General features: G+C 41.4%; 1 long non-coding RNA gene across 5 annotated transcripts in view; it reads left to right on the top strand.

Annotated features, from left to right (window-relative positions):
* Window positions 1-6,220, top strand: part of LOC309618006 — a 151,996-nt gene that overhangs the window by 110,601 nt on the left and 35,175 nt on the right. For 3 of the 5 annotated variants that reach the window (XR_014238227.1, XR_014238228.1, XR_014238229.1), the window contains one exon: window positions 1,207-1,817. The exons of the other annotated variants lie outside the window; for them this stretch is intronic. This is a non-coding gene — a long non-coding RNA (uncharacterized lncRNA). The remainder of the gene's footprint in view (window positions 1-1,206; window positions 1,818-6,220) is intronic. 5 annotated transcript variants of the gene reach the window in all.

Below are 6,220 nucleotides of genomic sequence, written 5' to 3'. Positions count from 1 at the left end.
TGCTATTGACTCCTTCTAGTGTAGTTTTCATTTCAGTTATTGTATTGTTCATCTCTGTTTGTTTGTTCTTTAATTCTTCTAGGTCTTTGTTAAACACTTCTTGAATCTTCTTGATCTTTGCCTCCATTCTTATTCCGAGGTCCTGGATCATCTTCACTATCATTATTCTGAATTTATTTTCTGGAAGGTTGCCTATCTCCACTTCATTTAGTTGTTTTTCTGGGGTTTTATCTTGTTCCTTCATCTGGTACATAGCCCTCTGCCTTTTCATCTTGTCTATCTTTCTGTGAATGTGGTTTTTGTTCCACAGGCTGCAGGACTGTAGTTCTTCTTGCTTCTGCTGTCTGCCCTCTCCCTGCTTTTTGAATAGGAATGAGTATGTTATCCTATGCCTAGCCCACCACTGTATGGTGGGGGAGCGAGGCAGATGACTTTCTCTTTAGTTCACAGGTCTTCAGAAGAAGAGGAATTTCACTGGAGAAACTGTACTTAAGAATATATACTTGAGGGACTTCCCTGGTGACGCAGTGGTTAAGAATCTGCCTGCCAGTGCAGGGGACACAGGTTCGATCCCTGGTCTGGGAAGATCCCAAACGCCACGGAGCAACTAAGCCTGTGCGCCACAACTACTGAGCCTGTGTGCCACAACTACTGAAACCCCTGTGCCTAGGGCCTGTGCTCCGCAACAAGAGAAACCCCCAAAATGAGAAGCCCATGCACCACAATGAAGAGTAGCCCCCGCTTGCCACAACTAGAGAAATCCCATGCACAGCAATGAAGACCCAACGCAGCCAAAAATTAAAAAATAAATACATAAATTTATTAAAAATAAAATAGAATATATACTTGAGAAACCTCTTCTATACCTGGACCTGATTTAGATGATGAAATTCTGGACTTCAGGCTGATGCTGTAATGGGATTAGACTTTGGGGTGCCCTGACAGGGGATGAGTGTATTTGGCATGTGGAAGGAATGCGAATCGTTGGGGGCCAGAGGGCATACAGTGGTAGCCAGTCTCCAGAACAGTCCCCAGGGACCCACAACTCATGGTATTCATGCCCTTGCATAGTCTCCTCCCAAACTGTATCAAGGTTGGTCTTTGTAACCAATAGACTATGGCAGAAGTGATGGTATATGACTTCTGAAGCTAAAAGACATCTCCCTCTCTCTCTCCCCTTCTCTCCTTCTCTCTGTGTCTCTTCAGCTGCTTTTCTGGGAGAAGTCAGCTGTTATGTCATGAGGACAATTAAGAAACTCTGTAGGACTTCCCTGGTGGCGCAGTGCTTAAGAATCCGCCTGCCAGTGAAGGGCACACAGTTTCGAGCCCTGGTCTGTGAAGATCCCACATGCCACAGAACGGCTAAGCCTGTACGCCATAACTGCTGAGCCTGTGCTCTAGAGCCCACGAGCCACAACTACTGAAGCCCGCACGCCTAGAGCCTGTGCTCCACAACAAGAGAAGCCACCGCAATGAGAAGCCCGCGCACCACAATGAAGAGTAGCTCCCACTCACCGCAACTAGAGGAAGCCTGAAGACCCAACGCAGCCAAAAATAAATAAATAAATAAATAAATAAATAAATTTATTTATTTAAAAAAAAAAAGAAAAGAAACTCTATGGAGCACTCCACATGGCAATAAACTGAGCTCTCCTGCCACAAGCCAGTGAAAAACAGACCTCCAGTCAAGAGCCATGTGAGTGAGTTCCTCCAGCCCCAGTTAAGCCTTAAGATGACTACAGCCCCAGCCAACACCTTGACTGAAACCTCATGAGAGACCTGAGCTAGAACCACCTGACTCTCAGAAATTGTATGAGGTAATAAGTGTTTGTTGCCCTAAGCCACTGAGGTAATGATAATGTAGCAATAAATAACTCATATGGTCCACATACTTATTTTCTGAATCCCCAAACTCATAAGCTTATGTAAAGCCAGAAAGTATTCATGATGAACTGACCACTTACAAAATTAGTCCTTACTCATATACATTCCTCCCTTATTAGCACCAGCTACCAACCTTGCCCATCTAGTTGGCTGCAGAGTGAAACTCCAAGTGTTGAAAATGATAGAAGACTGAACCAAGTCCATGGAAGTGCTATTAGAAAACTGATCAATCAGCAAAGCAATTAACAAATAACATTGATGTAGTAAGAAGGGCCACCCATGTGAGATATTTCAGACAGGGGCTAATCAGGGTTTTAGGGCAAACAGTCAGTAGGTGACCCGTTGGCTGCAATCAAAGGTACAGGCATGGCTTGTCTTTTCCCACAGCCATCATCTATGCACAGGAGTCATTCCCTATCCCTTTACGTCCAGGCTTTTGGAACTCAAAAATCCAAAACTGAGGCTCCAGTATAGTAGGGCCAGCTGAAATTGTGGAAGGAAGTATAAGGACCTTAACATATGTTAACAGTGTATTTTACAAGTGTTATTCCATCAAAGTGGGACCCAGCTGTGTAATTTTTTAAAAAATATCCTCAAGGTTTTTGTTTATCTATTTATTTTATTATTTATTTATTTATTTTTAGCTGCATGGGGTCTTTGTTGCTGCATGCGGGCTTTTCTCTAGTTGCGACGAGCGGGGGCTGCTCTTCGTTGCGGCACGCAGGCTTCTCATTTTGGGGGCTTCTATTGTTGCGGAGCATGGGCTCTCGGCTCACGGGCTTCAGTAGTTGTGGCACGTGGGCTTCAGTAGTTGTGGCTTGCGGGCTCTAGAGTGCAGGCTCAGTAGTTGTGGTGCACGGGCTTAGTTGCTCTGCGGCATGTGCGATCTTCCCAGACCAGGGCTCTAACCCGTGCTGCTGCATTTGCAGGAGGATTCTTAACCACTGAGCCGCCAGGGAAGTCCCCCAGCTGTGTAATTTAATTCATTATAAATATTGCTCCTAACTGTCGTGGGAGAAATGTAGCAGGATATGGGAGGGCAAAGAGATTGCTGAATGCTCTGTGCTGCATGATGTGTTTCCTCCATTAAACCTTCTGGACCTTTCATAAATGTTATGAAATATTTGATGTGATGTGATCTGATGTGAACCGAATTTTGCATCTAAGTTTATTCAATGACCATTCAGAGACACAATGTTGGGAGCTGGGATTAGAGGCCAGAGTTATAGTGAGACTACTAGTCTGAAGACTTCCACAGAAATTTGTGGAACCTTGTGGATTTCTCTAGGCCATGAAAATTTGCATTCCCACCAGTGGGGAAATAAACAAAGATCGCCCATATGAGAGCAAACAGAGGTTGTTTACTCAGAGCTTACTATATGGCAAGGGAGTCAGCCAGTATCACTTGTGTTTGGCAGGCGGGGTAGCTCAAAAGCTTTACAATGGAAAAAAGGGATGGCTTCAGGTATTTCCTGATTGGAGGCTGTTGGCCTTGCAAAGGCTGTAGGCCCGAGCTAACTAGAAGTGGGGCATCCTATGTGATTGGTTAAGGGAGCCCGTATATCTTTCTCTGGTTGGTCCTAAATTGGAAGCAGGGGCAAAAATTAGGGAAGCTGGCGGTTATTGACAAAGTCCTGACCGTTTGGGGCCAACTACTGCAGAGGTTGTGGGTTGGCTTTCTAGACTGGTTGCTTCAGAGGTGTGGTTTAACGTCTCTGGCTGGTTGCTCCAGTGGTTGTAGGTCATGGCTCTGTTTCTTTATATGATTCTGGCCATTGTCCTTTTGTGGATTCAGCCTCTCACTAGCAATGTATGAGAGTTCCAGTTGCTGTGCATCTTTGCCAGTACAGCTTAGGGGAGACGGGGTGACTTGTGGCGGGGGAGTGTTGGCCATTCTAGTAGGTGTATAGAAGTATGCCATTGTGCTTTTAATTTACATTTTGCTAATGACTAATTATAATGAGCATCTGTTCATGTCCTTATTTGACACTTGTATATCTTTTTTGGGGAAGTATCTTTTCAAACATTTTTTATTGAGTTTCTTGTTTTCTCATTGTTGTTTTGGGAGTAATTTATGTATTCTAGATATAAGGCCTTTTAAGGTATGTGATTTGCAAATACTTTCTCCCAACAAGTAAGGTCTCAGGAAGTGAGGATGTCTTTTCATCTCTTAACAGTGTTTTCAGCAGAGAAGAAGTTTTTAATTATGAGGAGGGAAACTTTATTTCTCTCTTTTACAGATTGTGTTTGCCTGTGCCTAACAAAAGGTCATAAAGATTCTCTCCTATGTTTTCTTCTAGAAGTTTTACTCTTTCATTTTTTTTTTTTTTTTTTTTTTGGCCACACCACGTGGCTTGCAGGATCTTAGTTCCCTGACCAGGGATTGAACCTGGGCCCATGGCAGTGAAAGTGCCAAGTCCTAAGCGCTGGACCACCAGGGAATTCCTATTTTTTCACATTTTATATTTAGGTCTGTGATCTATTCCAAGTTAATTTTTGTATGAAGTGTGAGGAATGGGCCAAGGTTGATTTTTTTTTTTTTTTTTTTTTTTTACCTGTGGATTGCATATGGAAATGGTGTTCCAGCACCTCTTCTTGAAAGGTATTTTTTTCTCAATTGAATTGCCTTTGCATCTTTGCCAAAACTCAGCTAACCATATTTGTGTATATTTTTGGACAACCTATTTTATTCTATGATCTTATCTTTCAGCCAATACCACACTGACTTGATTACTGCAGCTTAATAGAAAGTCTTGAAATCAAGTAGCATGAGTCTTGAAACTTTGTTCTTCATTCCCAAAACTGTTTTAGCTATTCTATTTCCTTTTTCCTTTTGCTATACGTTTTAGAATCTGCTTATTGATACTGACAAAAATTACTAACAAAAATTTCTGCTGTTTTTTTAAATTGGGATTGCATGAATCTATAGATATATTGAGGAGAATTGATATTTAACATTATTGAGTCTTCCAATCCATGAACAAAGTATATCTCTCCATTTATTTGGTCTGCTTTGATTTCTTTCATTAGTATTCTATAGATTCCAGCATAGAGATCATGTACATATTTTGTTAGATTTATACCTACTAAGTATTTCTTTTTTCTGGTGTGGTTGCAAATTGTTCTTTCTTTCTTTTTTTTTTTAATAAGTCTAGTTAACATCCATCACCACACAGCTACATTTCTTTTTCCTTGTGATGAGAGCTTTTTTTTTTTTTTTTTTAAATTTATTTATTTTTATATTTATGGCTGTGTTGGGTCTTCGTTTCTGTGCGAGGGCTTTCTCCATTTGCGGCAAGTGGGGGCCACTCTTCATCGCGGTGCGTGGGCCTCTCACTGTCGCGGCCTCTCTTGTTGCGGAGCACAGGCTCCAGACGCGCAGGTTCAGCAATTGTGGCTCACAGGCCTAGTCGCTCCGTGGCATATGGGATCTTCCCAGACCAGGGCTCGAACCCGTGTCCCCTGCATTGGCAGGCAGATTCTCAACCACTGCGCCACCTGGGAAGCCCGCAAATTGTTCTTTCTTATTTCACATTCCAATTGTTCATTGCTACTATATAGACATACAATTAACTTTTGTATATTGATCATGCAGTCTTGAAAGGCATACTTATTAGTTGCAGGAGCTTTTTTGTAGATTCTTTGAATTTTCTATGTAGATAATCATATCGAATGGAAATGAGGACAATTTTATTTCTTCCTTTCCAATCAGTGTATCTTTTATTTATTTTCTTGCATTGTTGCACTGGCTAAAACTTCCAGTGATGTTGAATAGGAGCAGTGAGAATGGACAACTTTCACTTGTGCCTGATGTTGGGGAAAAGCATTCAGTATTTCATGATTAAATATGATGTTAGTTGTAGGTTTTCAACTTCATCAGGTTGAGGAAGTTCCCTTCTATTCATATTTTGCTGATTGTTATCATGAATGGATATCATCACATGCCTTTTCTTCATGTATTGAGATGATCACATGAATTTTTTTCTTTACTCTTAAGATGGTAAATTTCATTGATTGATTTTCAACTGTATATACCAGCCTTGCATTCCCAGGATGAACTCCTCTTGGCTGTGATTATTACATTTTTTACATGCTGCTGAATTCGATTTGATAATGTATTGTTACAGATTTTCCCCTCTGTGTTCATGGAGGACATTGGTTTGCAGTTTTTCTTTCTTGTTATGTCTTTGAAACTGAGGGCAATCATCAGTTAGATCCATTAAACTTGTAAACTGCCTTCACTGATCAGGCTCACTTTAATTGTTTTTGCAAAAATTTGCATGTCCTCCAAGCATCACGTAGCCTAAACAATAAGGTGTTTGCCCAAGTTGTTTTT

This window comes from Balaenoptera borealis (assembly GCF_965194805.1).
Source record: "Balaenoptera borealis genome assembly, chromosome: 20".
NCBI lineage: Eukaryota > Metazoa > Chordata > Mammalia > Artiodactyla > Balaenopteridae > Balaenoptera > Balaenoptera borealis.
This window is presented reverse-complemented; position numbering and strand designations above follow the sequence as displayed.